A 24,039-nucleotide genomic window follows, 5' to 3' on the forward strand; every position below is an offset into this window, starting at 1 on the left:
GCGGTGCTTTCACTCTAGTGGTAGCATGAGACGGAGTCTACAACCCACACAAGTGGCTCAGGTAGTGCAGCTCATCCAGGATGGCACATCAATGCGAGTTGTGGCAAGAAGGTTTGCTGTGTCTGTCAGCGTAGTGTCCAGAGCATGGAGGCGCTACCAGGAGACAGGCCAGTACATCAGGAGACGTGGAGGAGGCCATAGAAGGGCAACAACCCAGCAGCAGGACCTCCGCCTTTGTGCAAGGAGGAGCAGGAGGAGCTGTTACGCCTAGCGCTCCGGGTCCCCGCTCCTCCCCGGAGCGCTCACGGCGTCTCTTTCCCTGCAGCGCCCCGGTCAGTCCCGCTGACCGGGAGCGCTGCACTGTCATGGCCGTCGGGGATGCGATTCGCACAGCGGGACGCGCCCGCTCGCGAATCGCATCCCAGGTCACTTACCCGTCCCGGTCCCCTGCTGTCTTGTGCTGGCGCGCGCGGCTCCGCTCTCTAGGGCGCGCGCGCGCCAGCTCTCTGAGACTTAAAGGGCCAGTGCACCAATGATTGGTGCCTGGCCCAATTAGCTTAATTGGCTTCCACCTGCTCCCTGGCTATATCTGATCTCCTCCCTTGCACTCCCTTGCCGGATCTTGTTGCCTTGTGCCAGTGAAAGCGTTTAGTGTGTCCAAAGCCTGTGTACCTGAACTTCTGCTATCCATCCTGACTACGAACCTTGCCGCCTGCCCCCGACCTTCTGCTGCGTCTGACCTTGCCTCTGCCTAGTCCTTCTGTCCCACGCCTTCTCAGCAGTCAGCGAGGTAGAGCCGTTGCTAGTGGATACGACCTGGTTGCTACTGCCGCAGCAAGACCATCCCGCTTTGCGGCGGGCTCTGGTGAAAACCAGTAGCCTCTTAGAACCGGTCCACTAGCACGGTCCACGCCAATCCCTCGCTGACACAGCGGATCCACAACCCGTAAGCCGAATCGTGACAGTAGATCCGGCCATGGATCCCGCTGAGGTGCCGCTGCCAAGTCTCGCTGACCTTCCCACGGTGGTCGCTCAGCAATCGCAGCAGATTGCCCAACAAGGACAGCAGCTGTCGCAGTTGACCGCCATGTTACAGCAACTTCTGCCTCTGCTACAGCAGCAACCATCTCCTCCGCCAGCTCCTGCACCTCCTCCGCAGCGAGTGGCCGCTCCTAGCCTCCGCCTGTCCCTGCCGGACAAATTTGATGGGGACTCTAAACTCTGCCGTGGATTTTTGTCTCAGTGTTCCCTGCATATGGAGATGTTGTCGGACTTGTTTCCTACAGAACGGTCTAAGGTGGCGTTCGTAGTAAGCCTTCTTTCAGGAAAGGCCTTGTCTTGGGCCACACCGCTCTGGGACCGCAATAATCCTGCCACAGCCACAGTCCAGTCCTTCTTCGCTGAAGTCCGGAGTGTCTTCGAGGAGCCAGCCCGAGCTTCTTCTGCCGAGACTGCCCTGTTGAACCTGGTCCAGGGTAATTCTTCAGTGGGCGAGTACGCCATCCAATTTCGTACTCTTGCTTCCGAGTTATCATGGAATAACGAGGCTCTCTGCGCGACCTTTAAAAAAGGCCTATCCAGTCGCATCAAGGATGTGCTGGCCCCACGAGAGATTCCTGCCAACCTGCAAGAACTTATCCATTTGGCTACCCGCATTGACATGCGTTTTTCTGAGCGACACCAAGAGCACCGCCAGGAAAAAGACTTAGATCTCTGGGCACCTCTCCCACTGTATCCGTTGCAATCTACGCCTGGGCCTCCCGCCGAGGAGGCCATGCAAGTGGATCGGTCTTCGCCTGACCCAGGAAGAGAGGAATCGCCGTAGGGAAGAAAATCTCTGTCTTTACTGTGCCAGTACCGAGCATTTCTTGGTGGATTGCCCTATCCGTCCTCCACGTCTGGGAAACGCACGCACGCACCCAGCTCACGTGGGTGTGGCGTCTCTTGGTTCTAAGTCTGCTTCTCCACGTCTCACGGTGCCCGTGCGGATTTCTCCTTCAGCCAACTCCTCCCTCTCAGCCGTGGCCTGCTTGGACTCTGGTGCCTCTGGGAATTTTATTTTGGAGTCGTTTGTGAATAAATTCCGCATCCCGGTGACCCGTCTCGTCAAGCCGCTCTACATTTCCGCGGTCAATGGAGCCAGACTGGATTGCACTGTGCGTTACCGCACAGAACCCCTCCTGATGTGTATCGGACCCCATCGCGAAGTGATTGAGCTCTTCGTCCCACCCAACTGTACCTCTGAGGTCCTCCTCGGTCTGCCATGGCTCCGGCTTCATTCCCCCACCCTTGATTGGACCACCGGGGAGATCAAGAACTGGGACTCTGCCTGCCATAGGAAGTGCCTCTCCCCCCCTCCCAGTCCCGTCAGGCAAACCTCAGTGCCTCCTCATGGCCCCCGTCCTTGTGTCACCCTGCCCCGTGCCAAGCTTCACCCTCTGCCCTCCCTCCCCATTCCAACTCCTGCTGTACTGCCTGCCGTTGAGGAAACCCTCCATTCTTTCCCGGTGTCCTCATCCCAGGGGAGGCAGTTACCGGACAAAAAAAAGGGGAGACCTAAGGGGGGGGGGGGTACTGTTACGCCTAGCGCTCCGGGTCCCCGCTCCTCCCCGGAGCGCTCACGGCGTCTCTTTCCCTGCAGCGCCCCGGTCAGTCCCGCTGACCGGGAGCGCTGCACTGTCATGGCCGTCGGGGATGCAATTCGCACAGCGGGACGCGCCCGCTCGCGAATCGCATCCCAGGTCACTTACCCGTCCCGGTCCCCTGCTGTCTTGTGCTGGCGCGCGCGGCTCCGCTCTCTAGGGCGCGCGCGCGCCAGCTCTCTGAGACTTAAAGGGCCAGTGCACCAATGATTGGTGCCTGGCCCAATTAGCTTAATTGGCTTCCACCTGCTCCCTGGCTATATCTGATCTCCTCCCTTGCACTCCCTTGCCGGATCTTGTTGCCTTGTGCCAGTGAAAGCGTTTAGTGTGTCCAAAGCCTGTGTACCTGAACTTCTGCTATCCATCCTGACTACGAACCTTGCCGCCTGCCCCCGACCTTCTGCTACGTCTGACCTTGCCTCTGCCTAGTCCTTCTGTCCCACGCCTTCTCAGCAGTCAGCGAGGTAGAGCCGTTGCTAGTGGATACGACCTGGTTGCTACTGCCGCAGCAAGACCATCCCGCTTTGCGGCGGGCTCTGGTGAAAACCAGTAGCCTCTTAGAACCGGTCCACTAGCACGGTCCACGCCAATCCCTCGCTGACACAGCGGATCCACAACCCGTAAGCCGAATCGTGACAGGAGCACTGCCAGAGCCCTGCAAAATGACCTCCAGCAGGTCACAAATGGGCATGTGTCCACTCAAACGGTCAGAAACAGACTCCATGAGGGTGGTATGAGGGCCCGACGTCCACAGGTGGGGGTTGTGCTTACAGCCCAACACCGTGCAGGATGTTTGGCATTTGCCAGACAACACCAAGATTGTAAAATTCCCCACTGGCGCCCTGTGCTCTTCACAAATGAAAGCAAGTTCACACTAAACACATGTGACAGACGTGACCGAGTCTGGAGACGCCGTGGAGAACGTTCTGCTGCCTGCAACATCATCCAGCAGGACTGGTTTGGCGGTGGGTCAGTAATGGTGTGGGGTGGCATTTCTTTGGGGGGGGGGGGGCTACACAGCCCTCCATGTGCTTGCCAGAGGTAGCCTGACTGCCATAGATACCAAGATGAGATCCTCAGACCCCTTGTGAGACCATATCCTGGTGCGGTTTGCCCTGGGGCCCTGGTGGCTGGAGTGTGTCAGCAGTTCCTACAAGAGGAAGGCATTGATGCTATGGACTGGCCGCCCGTTCCCCCTGAATTCAATTGAGCACATCTGGGACGTCTCCCTCCATCCACCACAGACTGGCCAGGAGTTGGCAGATGCTTTAGTCCAGGTCTGGGAGGACATCCCTCAGGAGACCATCCTCCACCTCATCAGGATCATGCCCAGGCATTGTAGGGAGGTCATACGGGCACGTGGAGGCCACACACACTACTGAGCCTCATTGGGACTTGTATTAAGGACATTACATAAAGTTGGATCGGCCTGTAGTGCGGTTTTCCACTGTGATTGTGAGTGTGACTCCATATCCAGACCTCCATGGGTTAATACATTTGATTTCCATTGATAATTTTTGTCTTATTCAACTATGTAAAGAGGAAAGTATTTCATACGATTAGTTCATTCATTCAGTGTTCCCTTATATTTTTTGAGCAGTGTAGTTCTAGATCAAGTTTAATTCTGTCTGTGCCGTCACCCGTCCTCGTTCTATGCGGTGTGCGCTGATTCTGGCCTCTAGGTGGCAGTCTCGTTACAGGCAAAATGTCAGCAGCTCCGTTGGCCTTCACAGATGAAAAATGGAAAATATCTAAATATATGTTAATAGGAGAAAACAAAGAAAAGACGAGTCAGAGCATCAATCAATAAGCAGCTCCACAAGTCTAGGACAGAGACTAAATACATATAGGAACCGATGGCGCCTGCAAAGACATTGACGGCAATAGCATGTGATGCCCATGAGCTGCCAGCCTGCGCCCACCAGATCTGCCTAAACAAGGCCCTGGCCTGGAAACACATTATGATTAAAAACCTGTAGATAATAGATAATCCCCGAGCGCTCTATTATAGGGGAAAAAGGAATGCAAATCCGAGGCTCTCCGCAGGCGCTCAGGATCCGCAACAATGTAAAGCGGCCAGATGTAGGAAACCTTCTAATGAGCCGAAAACTGACGGTGAACGGTTATAAATGGGCTAAAGGGATTTAAGTGATGTATTCCTGGTAGACTGCGAGAAGAGGAGAAACCTGTAGAGCGGTGTTTCCTAACCAGGGTGCCTCCAGCTGTTGCAAAACTACAACTCCGAGCATAGCAGACCAAAAATAAAACAAACACATCAACAGCAAACCTCCTAGAAACCGCAATATGTGCAGAGCTATACTGTATACTGCAAAAGAAGCAGGGAGAATGTGCTGCAGCAACTAAAGAGGAGATTAAATAAAGAGGAGAATGTGCTGCAACAACTAAAGGGGAGAATGTGCGGCAATAAATAAAGAGGAGAATGTGCTGCAACAACTAAAGTGTAGAATGTGCTGCAACAACTAAAGAGGAGAATGTGCTGCAACAACTAAAGAGGAGAATGTGCTGCAAAAAATAAAATGTAGAATGTGCCGCAACAACTAAAGTGGGGAATGTGCTGCAACAAATAAAGTGCAGAATGTGCTGCAACAACTAAAGTAGAGAATGTGCTGCAACAACTAAAGTGGAGAATGTGCTGCAACAAATAAAGTGCAGAATGTGCTGCAACTACAGAGGAGAATGTGCTGCAACAACTACAGGGGAGAATGTGCTGCAACTAATAAAGTGCAGAATGTGCTGCAACAACTAAAGCGGGGAATGTGCGGCAACAACTAAAGTGGAGAATGTGCTGCAACAAATTAAGGCTAAGTTTCCACTTGGTTTTTTTCTTGCAGTTTTTGGATGTCTGCCACTGCAGTTTTTGAGCCAAAGTCAGAAGTGAACCCATAAGGGAGGAGGAGTGTAAGTCCTTCCTTTATATGTTCTATTCCTTTTGAATACATTTCAGGCTTTGGCTCAAAAACTGCAGTGGCAGACATCCAAAAACTGCCAGTAAAAACAAATGGAAACGTAGCCTTAATTTGTTGCAGCACATTCTCTACTTTAGTTGTTGCAGCACATTCCCCGCTTTAGTTGTTGCAGCACATTCCCCACTTTAGTTGTTACATTACATTCTGCACTTTATTTGTTGCAGCACATTCTGCACTTTATTTGTTGCAGCACATTCTGCACTTTATTTGTTGCAGCACATTCTCCTCTGTAGTTGTTGCAGCACATTCTCCTCTGTAGTTGCAGCACATTCCCCACTTAAGTTGTTGCAGCACATTCTCCTCTGTAGTTTCAGCACATTCCCCACTTAAGTTGTTGCAGCACATTCTCCCCTGTAGTTGTTGCAGCACATTCTCCTCTGTAGTTGCAGCACATTCCCCACTTAAGTTGTTGCAACACATTCTCCACATTAGTTGTTGCAGCACATTCCCCAGTTTATTGAGTGCAGAATGTGCTGCAAGAAATAAAATGGAGAATGTGCTGCAACAACTAAAGTGGAGAATGTGCTGCAACAACTAAAGTGGAGAATGTGCTGCAACAACTAAAGTGCAGAATATGCATCTAGTGGAGGAGGGAAATGTGCTGCAACCATGAAAGTTCTACAGCAGTGTTTCCCAACCAGTGTGCCTCCAGCTATTGCAAAATTACAACTCACAACATGCCCGGACAGCCAAAGGTGTCAATTGTAATTTTGCAACAGCTGGAGGTACACTTGTTGGGAAACACAGGTGTATATAGAAGTGTAACAATGCTATACAAGGGGAATTGTAATATGCACATGGTAAATTAAAAGGTGGGAAATCCTGTCTCAAAATCCACATTTAAAGGCAGATTCAAAAGCAGGTGAAAGCATGGTGATAGAGGCGGGAGTTCCCTAACAATATGCTATAGAGGTGGGACTTCCCCGGCACCATGCAGCCAACTAGAGATGAGCTAATTTTTGAAAAATTCGATTCAGCCAATTCAATGAATTTTTGAAAAAATTTGGTTTGGTCTAAATTTATTTGCGGTGAATCGCTATTAAAAATGGCTATTTCTGGCCTACATACAGCCTCAATAGCAGTATAGAACACTTTTCCTTGTCCTAACACGCATATGGAGTGTGCTGTGTTAGTTAAATAATACTGTTATTCAGTATGACATGCAGATTACAGGCATCGCTATTAGAATCACTGCCACAGAGCATCTGGATGTGGCAGCAGGAATGGGAAACCATATGGCCTCACAATTGAAGAGATTAAAGAGATTTTTTTAATGTAATTATTATTCAATTGAATCTAAATTGATTTAAATTTTTTTAAATCCTTTTTCTGAGGACCCATTCTGGTGAGCATCGAACTGACGGTCTGCTGCGAGGCGAGCTACCACCTGTTCCAGCCCCCCCCCCCCGACTGTCTTAATCTGTGTGGAACTGCAAATGTTTCATTTAATCAGTTATGGTTCATTGTTATCGCTGCAACCTGTTTCATTGGATTCTTGTGGTAATTCCACAGGTAATATATGAAGACGACTGTAGGACCTCACAATGGAAAAGATTGAAGATATTTTTTAAATTTAAGATTTTCACTAGATTCCCAAGTTTAATTTCCCAGGAGCCTACAGTGTTTACTTTGAACTAATACTGTTTGATCACAAAACCCAATCTAACAAGGAGTCACATGGCGGCACAATGACAGAGCAAGAGGTGGCAGCAGCACGACGAGACCATGAGGCCTCACAATTGAAAAGATGAAAGATATTTAGTAAAATTTGAATTGAATATTTAAAATAGATGTTATGGTTTGCGCTCCGGCCACACGCACTGGCTGTGAGCACATTGCCCCGCTCTCTCCTCCAGCCGTCGGGGCTGGGATTCGCATTGCGGGATGTGCCCACATGCAAATTCCAGCCCGTCACTCCCCTCCGTTCTCTGCTGTCTCCTCCCCTGCCTCTCAGCTACGGCAGACGTGTCCCCATCTCGTAGGGCGCGCGTGCCAGAGCTGTAAAATTTAAAGGGCCAGTATGCCCATAATAAAGTCTAACACCTGTGCCTCACTTATAAATTCCTGCAACTCCCACACATTCCTGCCGGGTCTTTGTTGCCTTGTGCCATTGGGAAAGCGTTACTGAGTCTTGCCTTGCCGTGTTTCTGACCCCTTGTTCTGGGACCTGACCTGACCCCGCCTGCCTATTAACCTCCAGCTATGTTCCTGACTACGCACCTGGGCTGCCGGCTCTGACCTTCTGCTATCCTGACTATGAGTTGCTGTATCCCTCCTGTGCCTTGAATCTCCTCAGCCACCTGTCTAGTCAACCTGGGTCCCTCCAGCCGTAGCAAGACCATTCCGCTTTGCTGTTCCTGTCTTCTAAACGTGAGTGTTACAATAGGTTAAGATAAAGTTTCATTTAATGTGCCAGCAGCATGAGGAGACCACATGGCCACGGTGTGTCTGGGTCCACTGTCTCGTCTTCCTCATCCTCCTGTAGCTCCACAGATGACTATAAAAACCACCCATTTAGCAAAACCTTGCCTGAGCTTCACTGTCCCCCTCCCCTTCCTCCTCCAGTTCAGCCCCCACAAGGCTCATGTGGCCTCGAGATGCCCAGTGCCCTGACCAGCCATCGTTTCCAACATGTGTTGTAGGAAATGAAGCAGTGGAATGATGTCATACATCCCATAATCCTGGCAACTGACTAATAATGTGGCCTCCTCAAAGGGCCTGAGCAAACGGCAGGTGTCACGTATGAGCTGCCACTGGTTGACATTGAAGTTACACAGGGGAGTCCTCCTATCCGCTTGGATCATCAAGAAATTGGTGATGGCTTTTCTCTGTTTGTATAGTTGGCCCCAACATATGGATGGTGGAATTCCAATGTGTGGAAATGTTGCAAATCAGACTATGTTGGGGGATACCGTTCTGATGCTGCAGCTCAAGGAGAGTGTGGAGGAACCACTTGATAACCCGATTGAACACGTGTGCCATGCAGGGCACATTGCTCAGGCTTCCTTGACACAGCGCAGACAAAATGTTCTTCCCATTGTCGGTCACCATGGTTCCCATTTCCAGTTTTCGTGGCGTAAGCCATGCTCCGATTTCTTGATGAATGACACAGCCTGAAGTAGGCGAAAGCATGAGGAAACCATATAGTGGCAAAATAACCAAGCCTGGAGGTGGCCGCAACCTGACAAAACCATAGGGCTTCACAATTGAAAATATTATATATTAAAAAATGTAAATTGAATATTTGAAATAGATTAACATAAAAAAAATGATGTAATGTGCCATCAGCATGAGGAGACCACATGGTGGCACAATGACACAGCCTGGAGGTGGCACCAGTTTGAGGAGACCAAAATGTGGCAGAATGACCAGGCCTGGAGGTGGTAGCAGCAAGAGGAGACCATATGAGGCGAAGTACAATATGCTCCACTACACTTAAAACAGTATTTGTCTACAACACCAGCTGGTGTGTACTTCTGGCTGGCCTTTCACAGTATCTAGGGCCTTAAGACTTTAACAGGAACAAAATGTTAAACCACTTAGATGTACATATGTGGTATGCAGTTATGAGGGGAGTACAATATGCTCCACTACACTTAAAACAGTATTTGTCTAGAACACCAGCAGGTGAGTACTTTTTAGCTGGCCTTTCACATTAACTAGGCCCTTAAGACTTTAACAGGAACAAAATCGTACACCACCTATGTACACACAGGTTACACTTAATAGAGGACAATACGCTCCGCCATGTAATCTGTATTAGGCACTAATTGTAGGCGATTATGGCTTTTAGTGCTCTGCTCACCCTAACTGGCTGGCTAAGATTTGCTTTTTAGTTGTTGTACACACCAGTGCTGCAGCACACAGTCGCTGTGTACTACACCCAAAATTGCACTCTCTCTCTCTCAATCTCTCTCCCTTCCCTATCAGTGCTTCTAGGCTGGATTTGGTCTCCAGGTGAATCGCTGCTGTAAAAATGCCCAAGCCTAGTGTGCAACACACACTGCTCTCTGTCCCTCTCTCTCTCTGCAATAGAACGCTGATGTGATTGAACGCAAGGTGGCTGACGATTATATAGGGCTGTGACTTCACAGGGGTGACTGGCTGCTGATAGGCTGCATGTGATTCAGGGTCATCCCGCCTACCCGTCTTCCCGCCTTCCTAGGGTTCCTTTCCCCATGTCTGATTTGTTAGATTCGATTAGCTTATCCCTACAACCAACTACTAGCTTTGCTGGGGGACTATAACTTGCAATCTTTGGATTGCATACATTGAACAATGCTATCCCATAAAACAGTATTGATCAGTATTATCAGCGCTCTATTACCGCAGGCTGCTGCAATACCATGTATGTTATAGTGCTGCCTTCTATATCGCAAAACTACAAAACTACTGTTTCTGTTGCAATTCTACAATACAGTACAATACCACTACTACAATGCAAAACTCCAATGTTAATAAACTAATAAAACACAGACATTTGCACTGTCCTACTTGATGCCCACTTCTTAGGAATATTTAATTCCCAAGAAGTGGGCATCAAGTTTACTTAAAGAGAACAATTGATGGGAGATGGAAGATCCTGCTGCACAGAGGAAAGTAAAGGAACTCCAGCCTCCATTTTAACTCATCGGACCCCCGCAATTTTGCTGCAGGGGTGCAATGAGCACCCCAAACCCACCTGCATCTGTCCTTTTTCCTATCTTGACTGGGGTCTTGATCGATTGTGGTTTGAACTGAAGAAGGTTCCGCACCCAAGGACACCCAAAAATATGAATAAACTGAAAGACATTTGAAGGAAGGAAAAGTCCAAACGTTGTACCTAATGTTCTAATCTACAGAAAATAGTTTATTGGGGATAAGTGATGTGTACGGGGGGGGGGGGTTACAGGGTCAGCTATCCAAAAACCAGGGAAATGTAAGATATGAAACCGAGGCAGTGAATGATTGCTAGGGGTAAATAAGACAATTTTAGTCTCAGACAGATATAGTTGATCTGGACCAATTGGGGGAGATTTATCAAAACCTTTGCAGAGGAAAAGTTGCCCAGCTCTGCCCTTAGCAACCGATCAGATCGCTTCTTTCATTTTGCAGAGGCCTTGTTAAAAATGAAAGCAGGGATCTGATTGGTTGCTATGGGCAACTGGGCAACTTTTCCTCTGGACACGTTTTGATAAATCTCGGCCCCCTCCCCCACATATTATTAGTAATTCCATGTAGAAATGTAGGGAATGCCAAATGATTATTTACTTTTTCATTCAAATAAATTTTCTGGCAGATAGAAGTTAGTGTTATTTAAGATATATTTTCGTACAGTAGGAGCAGTTTTATAGTAGTTCTATTCTTGTATATAGGATCAGTATTATAGTAGTTATATTCTTGTATATAGGAGCAGTATTATAGTAGTTATATTCTTGTATATAGGAGCAGTATTATAGTAGTTATATTCTTGTATATAGGAGCAGTATTATAGTAGTTATATTCTTGTATATTGGAGTAGTATTATAGTAGTTATATTCTTGTATATAGGAGCAGTATTATAGTAGTTCTATTCTTGTATATAGGAGCAGTATTATAGTAGTTATATTCTTGTATATAGGAGCAGTATTATAGTAGTTATATTCTTGTATATAGGAGGCAGTATTATAGTAGTTATATTCTTGTATATAGGAGGCAGTATTATAGTAGTTATATTCTTGTATATAGGAGGCAATATTATAGTAGTTATGTTCTTGTATATAGGAGCAGTATTATAGTAGTTATATTCTTGTATATAGAAGGCAGTATTGTAGTAGATATATTCTTGTGTATAGGAGCAGTATTATAGTAGATATATTCTTGTATATAGAAGGCAGTATTGTAGTAGTTATATTCTTGTATATAGAAGGCAGTATTGTAGTAGATATATTCTTGTGTATAGGAGCAGTATTATAGTAGATATATTCTTGTGTATAGGAGCAGTATTATAGTAGTTATATTCTTGTATATAGGGGCAGTATTATAGTAGTTATATTCTTGCATATAGGGGACAGTATTATAGTAGTTATATTCTTGTATATAGGAGCAGTATTATAGTAGTTATATTCTTGTATATAGAAGGCAGTATTGTAGTAGTTATATTCTTGTATATAGGATCAGTATTATAGTAGTTATATTCTTGTATATAGGAGGTAGTATTATAGTAGTTATATTCTTGTACATATGAGCGGTATTAGGCTAGGTTTCCACTTGGTTTTTTTTCTGGCAGTTTTTGGAGATCTGCCACTGCAGTTTTTGAGCCAAGGCCAGAAGTGTATTCAAAAGGAATGGGAAATATAAAGGAAGGACTTATACTTCTCCTCCCTTATGGATCCACTTCTGACTTTGGCTCAAAAACTGCAGTGGCAGTTTTCCAAAAACTGCCAGAAAAAAAAAAACAAGTGGAAACTTAGCCTTATAGTAGTTATATTCTTGTATATATGAGCAGTATTATAGTAGTTATGTAGCTCAGTAGAAATAAAGCTTCAGCACTCACCTATGTTTCAAATCCTTTATTCGGGCATCAAATCCAGAAATAACCGCTGTCCAGGGGTGGGGAGGGAGCAAGGATGCGGCTGCAGGAGCAGCGGAGAGTTTCGTGGGTAAAACCGCTTTGTCTGGCCTTACCTCGTTTCTCCCCAGACGCACCTATAACTGGGCGTCACCCGAAAGGGGAGGGGTGAAGAGAACCCGGTCGGGTAAGTGGAAAAAAGTGTGATATGGGTATTAAAAACACAGTTAGCAACAAAACGTAATAAGCGTTGACAGCTTCCTTCAAATGCTGAATAACTTTCAATGGTACGAGTCCTTTAATTTAGCCACCATAGATGTGGAAAGCCTATACACCAGGATCTCACAAGACCTGGGGATCCAGGTGATAGGAGAACATCTCAAATCCACGGACAAGAGTGATGAATATGTGGACTTCGTCAAAAAAGTCTGGAGCTTATCCTCAAGAATAATTGTTTCCTCTTTGATACCGACTGGTATACACAGAGGTCAGGCACGGCGATGGGGACACCCGTGGCGTGAACATTCGCTAATCTATTTCTTGCAGCCCTGGAGAAGAAAATGCATCTACAACCCCCAGAATCCATTCACCAAATACATCAAGATGTATACCAGATTTGTCGATGATATTTTCATCGCCTGGGAAGGAGAAGAGTCACTTTTCAGTGAATTAATCCACTACCTCAACAGCAGTAATAACATGAACATGTTCTTTACTAGCAAATTCTCCAACAAAAAAATTAAATTTTTGGATGTGGAACTTCACATACAAGGGGAAACCCTAACCACCACGTGGTACCGAAAAGAAATGGCCATCAACTCCTATCTACACTACAACAGCTATCACCCCCAACACACCAAGAATTCACTACCCTACAGTCAATTTCTACGTATCAAAAAAATAAACAGTAAAGAAGAAGGATTCCTTAAACAAGCCACAGAACTCACTAACCGGTTTATCGAACGGGGATACCCTAAGAAACTGCTTTCGGATGCATTGGATAAAGTCCAACCCATCCCCCGAATAGAACTCATCTATAAAACACACAAAAGACAGAACATCCCTAGTAGCAACAAGGAGGAGCAACAATTCGACTGTTCATTCCAGTTCAATCCACTTGTCAACGTAATCAAAAAAGCCATATACAGCAATTGGCACATTTTGGAAAGGGACCCGATCCTTCACAAAAAAGCCAAAAATAAACCTCTCATCACCTTTCGCTGTAGCGACAACCTGAAAAGCCTTCTAGTCCCATCCACGTTCTCCAGTAAAAAACCCAAAGAAAACTGGCTGTCTCACAATGAGCTCAAAGGGAATTTTAAATGTGGCACATGCATCCACTGTAATCAGATGAATAAAGGTACCTGCATCACCTTAGGCGGCTGCAAAATCAGAGAAATTCAGAGAATTCATTTGCTGTCGTTCAGAGTGGGTGATCTATGCGATCATCTGCCCGTGTGACCGATTTTACATCGGTTCCACCAAAAGATGCCTCTTCTCGAGATTCCGGGAGCATAAACGCTCATTAAAAACCGGCATCGGCTCGGCTCGATTAATAGAGCACATGAAAGAGTGCCATAACAGCAACGAAAAGAGCCTCACCTTCTGCGGGATAGAAAGAATTACAGAGAGCTGCGTGAACAAAGAGAAAATCCTACGGCAGCGCGAAGCGCTATGGATCCTCAAGACAGAAGCCATGGGCATCCTTGGTCTCAATGACCGAAATGAACTGACTGTTTTTTTATGAACATTTCGGATTTTTTCACGCACCCGTTTTCCCCTTTCTTGCTTGCCCCCCCCCCTCATCCCTGTACTCAGTCCGCTTATTACGTTTTGTTGCTTCCTGTGTTTTTAATACCCATATCACTTTTTTCCACTTACCCGACCGGGTTCTCTTCACCCCTCCCCTTTCGGGTGACGTCACCCCAGCGCCCAGGTATAGGTGCGTCTGGGGAGACACGAGGTAAGGCCAGACGAAGCTGTTTTACCCGCAAAACTAGTCGCCTCCTTCTCCGCTGCTCCTGCAGCGGCGTCCTCGCTCCCTCCCCATCCCTGGCCAGCGGCTATTTCTGGATTTGATGCCCGAATAAAGGATTTGAAACATAGGTGAGTGCTGAAGCGTTATTTCTACTGACCTACATTTCCTGGATATTGTTCATTTTCTGCTTCATCTTGTGCACCCCTATTTATCTTTGTACTGTGGATGTCACCTGTCCTCCCAGTGACTGCGCTGCAGGATTGCCGTGATATAGTGGTGCGGTCTCATCCTCCTCTCTACTACGAATTTTATAGTAGTTATATTCTTGTATATAGGAGCAGTATTATAGTAGTTATATTCTTGTATATAGGAGGCAGTATTATAGTAGTTATATTCTTGTATATAGGAGGCAGTATTGTAGTAGTTATATTCTTGTATATAGGAGGCAGTATTATAGTAGTTATATTCTTGTATATAGGAGGCAGTATTGTAGTAGTTATATTCTTGTATATAGGAGGCAGTATTATAGTAGTTATATTCTTGTATACAGGAGGCAGTATTATAGTAGTCATATTCTTGTATATTGGAGGCAGTATTATAGCAGTTATATTCTTGTATATAGGAGCAGTATTATAGCAGTTATATTCTTGTATATAGGAGGCAGTATTATAGCAGTTATATTCTTGTATATAGGAGCAGTATTATAGTAGTTATCTTCTTGTATATAGGTGACAGTATTATGGTAGTTATATTCGAGCAGTATTATAGAAGTTATATTCTTGTATATAGGAGACAGTATTATGGTAGTTATATTCTTGTATATACGAGCAGTATTATTGTAGTTATATTCTTGTATATAGGAGGCAGTATTATAGCAGTTATATTCTTGTATATAGGAGCAGTATTATAGTAATTATATTCTTGTATATAGGAGACAGTATTATGGTAGTTATATTCTTGTATATACGAGCAGTATTATAAAAGTTATATTCTTGTATATAGGAGACAGTATTATGGTAGTTATATTCTTGTATATACGAGCAGTATTATTGTAGTTATATTCTTGTATATAGGAGGCAGTATTATAGCAGTTATATTCTTGTATATAGGAGACAGTATTATAGTAGTTATATTCTTGTATATAGGAAACAGTATTATAGTTGTTATAGTAGTCATATTCTTGTATATAGGAGCAGTATTATAATAGTTATATTCCTGTATATAGGAGGCAGTATTATAATAGTTATATTCTTGTATATAGGATGCAGTATTATAGTAGTTATACAATAGCAAGTAGAAATGAAGGTAGACGGACAACTCACCCAGGTAGAAAATATCTTCTTTATTCAAGGCTTGCAGCTTAAAATAACAGCAGGTTCAGGGGGGTCTGTCAGCAGGAACGCAGGGCTGTGGAGTGCAACGACCGTATTGCTTCGGACTGAAGCTTCTTCCGGCCTCCAACAGGTGTTCTACGTCCTGCTGTGATTTAAAACCAGGTATGTGCGGAAGGGGGGAGGGGCCTTCACCTAGACAAAAAATCACCTATGTGCTGACATAATGTTAAAAACATTCTTAGCGAATTTACAAAAATGGGCTGAATTCTGCCCTATCGTTAAGTCCCGCTGGTCCGAGGGCTCCGGTTCTAAGTATCCAACGAGTTTCCATTTGTATAAGACATTAATATTTTGAGTAAAAAAACTGCAGAAAAATTGCTTCCAACTGCCCCCAAACCAGCTAAGTGGTACATTATACCAAAAGTACACAAAACACTCTGCCAACCCCCAGGTCACCCCATCATAGCGGGCATAGGGTCCAGTACTGAATACCTGTCCCAATACCTCGACTGGTTACTGCGTCCCATGCTGACTAGCACCAGGACATATTTAAAAGATACCACTCACCTGATAACCTCCATCCAGTCCTTTCACATTCTACCACAAGACACCTTAGGAAGTATCGATTTAGAAAGCCTGTATACCCGTATCCCGCTGGATACGGGTATACAGGCCATCCGATACTTCCTTATCAAAACAGGTAAAACCAACCATTTCATTAATTTTGTATGTGAAGCTCTCCACTTCGTACTAACAAATAATACGTTTAAATATGATTCCCAGTGGTACCAGCAATGTACTGGTACCGCGATGGGGACCCCGGTTTCCTGTACATTTGCAACCCTTTTTTTAGCTGCATTTGAAGACCAATATATTTTTTCTGATAACAATCCCTACCTGCAATACGTGCGCTTTTTCAAGCGTTACGTAGAGGACATTATAATAGTGTGGAGTGACACAGAAGGAAAGTTTCATGAATTTGTGAAATACTTAAATGATGTTAATTCCTATAACATGTTTTTCACGGCAGTATATGGCAACAAAAGTTTAGAATTTCTAGATACAGAAATAAATATTGAAGGCAACATGATATCAGTGACAGGCTTTAGAAAGAAAATAGCAAGAAACACTTTACTCCATTTTAAAAGCTCCCACCCTCACCATGTAAAAAAGGGTCTGCCATATAGCCAATTTATTCGGCTAAAACGTATTAATACACATGAATACAAATACGAAATACAGGCAGAAGAATTAAAAGAAAGGCTGAGAAAAAGAGGGTATCCTGAAAAACTCATACAGCAAGCCTATGAGAAGGCAAATGAAAAGAAAAGAGAAGATCTGTTAGTCAACAAACAAAAAACATCTAACATTCAAGATATAGGAAACAAAAGATTCACCTTCTCATTCGCTAATACCCCTATAAATAATATAATTACTAAAGCTATACACAATAATTGGAAAATATTAGAACAAGATGAAGACCTGAAAATAGTAGCCAAAAATAAACCTTTAATAACATTTAGAAAAAACAGCACAATTAGAGATAATATTAAAAAAATTAAAAAACGCAAAGAAACCGCACAGAATGATAGAAAAGATTGGCTGACCAGTTCCCTTCCCCCAGGCAATTACGCCTGTGGTCAATGTTCACACTGTCCTCAGAATATGAAAGTGAATTTTGTAAACCTAGGAGGAAGAGATATCACTGTCAGAGAAGTCATAACATGTAAAAGCACACATGTAGTGTATGGGTTAATGTGTCCCTGTGCCCGATTTTATATCGGAAAAACGAAAAGGCAATTGTCTACTAGATACAGAGAACACATTTACTCTCTGAAATAAGGGAAAGGAGTCCCAAAACTAATGAAACATATGAAGGAAGAGCATGATAATGATCCCAGGGCTCTAAAGGTCTTTGGTATCCAGCGCATTCCTCCCCCGAAAGAAGGAGGAGACAGAGAAAATATTCTTATACAAATGGAAACTCGTTGGATACTTAGAACTGGAGCCCTCGGACCAGCGGGACTTAACGATAGGGCAGAATTCAGCCCATTTTTGTAAATTCGCTAAGAATGTTTTTAACATTATGTCAGCACGTAGGTGATTTTTTGTCTAGGTGAAGGCCCCTCCCCCCTTCCGCACATACCTGGTTTTAAATCACAGCAGGACGTAGAACACCTGTTGGAGGCCGGAAGAAGCTTCAGTCCGAAGCGATACGGTCGTTGCACTCCACAGCCCTGCGTTCCTGCTGACAGACCCCCCTGAACCTGCTGTTATTTTAAGCTGCAAGCTCTGAATAAAGAAGATATTTTTGCTACCTGGGTGAGTTGTCCGTCTACCTTCATTTCTACTTGCTATTGTATGAAAGACTTTGCTCTTTATAGATGTAGACGCTCCCCACAGCACCTAGTGCAGCAGGTTACACACCCCGGATAGTCCGGACAGGATAATTTGACTCACAGTCGAGTAGACAGTGCCTGGTGCTCCTCTCTTTATTACAATTATAGTAGTTATATTCTTGTATATAGGAGCAGTATTATAGTTGTTATATTCTTGTATATAGGAGTAGTATTATAGTAGTTATATTCTTGTATATAGGGGCAGTATTATAGGGAAAATTTGTACTTACCGTAATTTTGCTTTCCATGAGTCTGAAGGCAGCACAGAAGGGTTAATAGCTCCTTTCAGTTTATCCCAGGACCGCCCACCTAGCAAATAATTAAGAGAATTAACAAGCCTCAGGCCAAGCCTGGCTATAACCATCCATCAGAACCTCATCCCCTTGTGTTATTGAATAGACTCAGTTCTGATGCAAAAAGATGACCTATAGTGGGGAGGGTTTGTATGTGCTGCCTTCAGACTCATGGAAAGCAAAATTACGGTAAGTACAAATTTTCCCTTTCCATTTCGTCTTCAGGCAGCACAGAAGGGAGCTGTATAGCAACATAAGGGGGGATACTTAATTGAACACGGCATAGAGCACCGACATGCCAGAGGCTGGACCCCAGCTTTGGTTGTCTAGAGTGTAGATTGAGCCATGATGGAATCTGGTGGCTCAACTCCTGTGATCTCACTGGCTATCAGAATCGTAGACTTAAGCCATTTCACCAAGGTAGCTTTAGACACATTTCTTCCCTTTACCACACCGGCAACTGTACCAACAGATTCTCTTCCACCCTGAATGTCTTGGTTCTATTGTGGTAGCAGATCAGTGCTGTAGACCCATTCAGATGGTGAATAACTCTTCCTCCTCAACAGTGGATCCAGTAAGAACTTCAGCAAGCCAATTCCCTGATGATGTCATCTCAGATGACACCTTCAGAGGACTCCCTCTGGTACAAATCTTATAAAGGGATCTCATGAGGAGAGCGCTTGTATTTTATCCCAACCTGTGTGAGAATGTTATCGCAATCAGGAAAGAACTTGTAGGACAATCACTTCAGGTCGACTTACTCGGGAGAGACTTAGACACCACCACCGGAGGAAGACATACGACTGGTCTGAGGAAGACCTATGATTGGTCTGACCTGCCTTAGTGCTGTGAAGAATCAAGTGATGACTGGATGACTGCCAATCTGCTATCTGTGAAGGAATTTATTGAGACATGGAGCCTCAATGTATTTGCTCACAGGCTTTTTTCAAATCCATTTTGGAGGAAATGCAAAACGACTGCAAATGGAACCTATTTTCGATCCTCCTCCAGAACGTGAACTTTCTCTAGAGTATCGAGTAGAGCGCCTTTAAGGATTCTCTTTAGGCTGAAAAGACGAGTAGATATCACCTCCTCCAATGAGCCCATCATATGGAATCTATCCTTCTCAAACTCCACACAGGCAAAGGCAACCGCTCCGGCTGTGGATGAAGGACCCATTCTGTGTCAGCAGGTCCCTGTGGGGAGGAAATTTCCTTCAACTGTAACAGGAGGGGAAACAAACCCCGTCTTGGCCAGTATGGGGCTATCAGGATCATGTCTGGCTTGTCCATCAGGATCTTCTTTATGACTGGAGGCTGAAATAGATAGATGTAGAGGCCTCTCTATGATACTGTCAGTGCATCCAAGATGTCTGGTTGGTTTCTGCAATTCAGAGAAGCAAATTTATCAACCTTCCAGTTTTCTATGGTAGCCCTCATGTCGTAATCAGGTAGACCTCTCCTGCTGACTATTCGGCAGAGGTATACTTCAGTGAGGGACCTCTGCTTGAACATAGAATAGTTCTGCTCGGATGATCTGCCTGGATATTCAGAGTGCCTGCTGGGACCGCTGGGATACTGGGCACTGGGTTAAAGAGTAGCCAAAATACCCAAGTTCACTGGCCCCATCTTCCTCAGGTTGGCTGACATCTGATATTCTTCATGTGTCCAGCTCCTCTGGACTCAAAGATCCAAATAAGCTCATTAATCTGATTCAGAGGCATCTGTTGTGAGCAGGACCACATCCGTAGGTCAAAAGCTACAACCTATTGGGAGATTTTCTTTTGGAAAGCCACAATCTGAGACTCCTGCATGTGCGACTGACCGCCCAAGCGGGGAGGAAAAATATTGGAGATTCCTGTCCAGACAGACTGAACTTTCTCCTGGAAATCTCTCAGACTGTTTGTAGAATGTGACTTCTTCAGTGAAAAAAACAGCCGGAGTCAGGTGCCCAGGTACGGCACCACATGGATCCCCTGAAGATGAAGAACAGCCACTACCACAATGGCTCTACCACCCTGGGAGTATATACTAACGGCAGGGTCCAGAATAGTGAAGCACTCCTTTTCCTGACTGTATGACCACTCTGATATTCCGCTGAGGATGGATGTATGGGCACATGTAGATAGGTGCCCATAACACATGCCACCCTTCCTCAGGCTGACAGGAATCCAGAAAGTCTTGCACCAACCATGGTTGTCCTTCTGACATCAAACTGATTTGGTTTGGTAGTCTTCTCCCTGGTTCCTTTATCCTGAGCCCTTTTGCAGAACATTGGCTCTTGGAGAAGAAGTTTCGCCCTTTAGAGCAGCAGGACTAAGATGGTTTCCATTTGGCAGCTTGTGGAAAGGCCAAGCTCTTCCTTTCCTTGGAGGAACTCTAGGATCCTCATATACTACTGACCCATCAGACAACCGGGCTGATTCTCAGATGAGATTCTAAACACATCTAAGGGAAATCACATAGGACGTCTGATACAGACCTGAGTGATGACACTTGGGAGATAATTCTTCTCCAGGTACCTTGTCCTCAATGTCTCTGCTCAGCCGGACTACTCACGGTGGCAGAATTGGATATCTGAGGACACCAGTGATGACTTTACATAGTTAAGTAACCGCAGAGTCTGTCTTACCTGGATTATCCCAATGTTTGGACTCTGACTTGAGCCTGGAGTCCATCTCATGTACCTGTCTGGCTTTGTCCACTCATGTGTCTACTCAAGAGGAAAAAATGTCAGCAAAGCCTTGTACATAAAACATCAGTATATAGTGAGCAGAGCCTCACTACTGACAGGAGTATATAGAAAACATCAGTATATAGTGAGCAGGGCCTCACTACTGACAGGAATATATAGAAAACATCAGTATACAGGGAGCAGAGCCTCACTACTGACAGGAATATATAGAAATGTATAGAAAACATCAGTATATAGTGAGCAGGGCCTCACTACTGACAGGAATATATAGAAAACATCAGTATACAGTGAGCAGGGCCTCACTACTGACAGGAATATATAGAAAACATCAGTATATAGTGAGCAGGGCCTCACTACTGACAGGAATATATAGAAAACATCAGTACACAGGGAGCAGAGCCTCACTACTGACAGGAATATATAGAAAACATCAGTATACAGGGAGCAGGGCCTCACTACTGACAGGAATATATAGAAAACATCAGTATATAGTGAGCAGGGCCTCACTACTGACAGGAATATATAGAAAACATCAGTATACAGTGAGCAGGGCCTCACTACTGACAGGAATATATAGAAAACATCAGTATACAGTGAGCAGGGCCTCACTACTGACAGGAATATATAGAAAACATCAGTATACAGTGAGCAGGACCTCACTACTGACAGGACTATATAGAAAACATCAGTATATAGTGAGCAGGGCCTCACTACTGACAGAAATATATAGAAAACATCAGTATACAGTGAGCAGGGCCTCACTACTGACAGGAATATATAGAAAACATCAGTATATAGTGAGCAGAGCCTCACTACTGACAGGAATATATAGAAAACATCAGTATACAGTGAGCAGGGCCTCACTACTGACAGGAATATATAGAAAACATCAGTATATAGTGAGCAGAGCCTCACTACTGACAGGAATATATAGAAAACATCAGTATATAGTGAGCAGGGCCTCACTACTGACAGGAAAATATAGAAAACATCAGTATATAGTGAGCAGGGCCTCACCACTGACAGGAATATATAGAAATGTATAGAAAACATTAGTATATAGTGAGCAGGGCCTCACTACTGACAGGAATATATAGAAAACATCAGTATATAGCGAGCAGAGCCTCACTACTGACAGGAACATATAGAAAACATCAGTATATAGTGAGCAGAGCCTCACTACTGACAGGAACATATAGAAAACATCAGTATATAGTGAGCAGGGCCTCACTACTGACAGGAACATATAGAAAACATCAGTATATAGTGAGCAGGGCCTCACTACTGACAGGAATATATAGAAAACATCAGTATATAGTGAGCAGGGCCTCACTACTGACAGGAATATATAGAAAACATCAGTATATAGTGAGCAGAGCCTCACTACTGACAGGAACATTTAGAAAACATCAGTATATAGTGAGCAGGGCCTCACTACTGACAGGAATATATAGAAATGTATAGAGAACATATCAGTATATAGTGAGCAGAGCCTCACTACTGACAGGACTATATAGAAAACATCAGTATATAGTGAGCAGAGCCTCACTACTGACAGGAATATATAGAAAACATCAGTATACAGTGAGCAGGGCCTCACTACTGACAGGAATATATAGAAAACATCAGTATATAGTGAGCAGGGCCTCACTACTGACAGGAATATATAGAAAACATCAGTATATAGTGAGCAGGGCCTCACCACTGACAGGAATATATAGAAATGTATAGAAAACATTAGTATATAGTGAGCAGGGCCTCACTAATGACAGGAATATATAGAAAACATCAGTATATAGGGAGCAGGGCCTCACTACTGACAGGAATATATAGAAATGTATAGAGAACATATCAGTATATAGTGAGCAGAGCCTCACTACTGACAGGACTATATAGAAAACATCAGTATATAGTGAGCAGAGCCTCACTACTGACAGGAATATATAGAAAACATCAGTATATAGTGAGCAGAGCCTCACTACTGACAGGAATATATAGAAAACATCAGTATACAGAGAGCAGAGCCTCACTACTGACAGGAATATATAGAAAACATCAGTATATAGTGAGCAGGGCCTCACTACTGACAGGAATATATAGAAAACATCAGTATATAGTGAGCAGGGCCTCACTACTGACAGGAATATATAGAAAACATCAGTATACAGAGAGCAGAGCCTCCCTACTGACAGGAATATATAGAAAACATCAGTATACAGTGAGCAGAGCCTCACTACTGACAGGAATATATAGAAAATATCAGTATATAGTGAGCAGAGCCTCACTACTGACAGAAATACATAGAAAACATCAGTATATAGTGAGCAGGGCCTCACTACTGACAGGAATATATATAGAAAACATCAGTATATAGTGAGCAGGGCCTCACTACTGACAGGAATATATAGAAAACATCAGTATACAGTGAGCAGGGCCTCACTACTGACAGGAATATATAGAAAACATCAGTATATGGTGAGCAGGGCCTCACTACTGACAGGAACATATAGAAAACATCAGTATATAGTGAGCAGAGCCTCACTACTGACAGGAACATATAGAAAACATCAGTATATAGTGAGCAGGGCCTCACTACTGACAGGAACATATAGAAAACATCAGTATATAGTGAGCAGGGCCTCACTACTGACAGGAATATATAGAAAACATCAGTATATAGTGAGCAGGGCCTCACTACTGACAGGAATATATAGAAAACATCAGTATATAGTGAGCAGAGCCTCACTACTGACAGGAACATTTAGAAAACATCAGTATATAGTGAGCAGGGCCTCACTACTGACAGGAATATATAGAAATGTATAGAGAACATATCAGTATATAGTGAGCAGAGCCTCACTACTGACAGGACTATATAGAAAACATCAGTATATAGTGAGCAGAGCCTCACTACTGACAGGAATATATAGAAAACATCAGTATACAGTGAGCAGGGCCTCACTACTGACAGGAATATATAGAAAACATCAGTATATAGTGAGCAGGGACTCACTACTGACAGGAACATATAGAAAACATCAGTATATAGTGAGCAGAGCCTCACTACTGACAGGAACATTTAGAAAACATCAGTATATAGTGAGCAGGGCCTCACTACTGACAGGAATATATAGAAAACATCAGTATATAGTGAGCAGGGCCTCACTACTGACAGGAATACAT

General features: G+C 44.4%; 1 long non-coding RNA gene across 1 annotated transcript in view; it reads left to right on the forward strand.

The window, feature by feature from the left end:
• The window catches only part of LOC130272788 (uncharacterized), a 47,438-nt gene that overhangs the window by 1,533 nt on the left and 21,866 nt on the right, over nucleotides 1-24,039 (forward strand). The window contains exon 2 of the long non-coding RNA XR_008843749.1: nucleotides 7,830-7,999. This is a non-coding gene — a long non-coding RNA (uncharacterized LOC130272788). The remainder of the gene's footprint in view (nucleotides 1-7,829; nucleotides 8,000-24,039) is intronic.

The sequence above is a fragment of the Hyla sarda genome, chromosome 5, assembly GCF_029499605.1.
Source record: "Hyla sarda isolate aHylSar1 chromosome 5, aHylSar1.hap1, whole genome shotgun sequence".
Classification (NCBI taxonomy): domain Eukaryota; kingdom Metazoa; phylum Chordata; class Amphibia; order Anura; family Hylidae; genus Hyla; species Hyla sarda.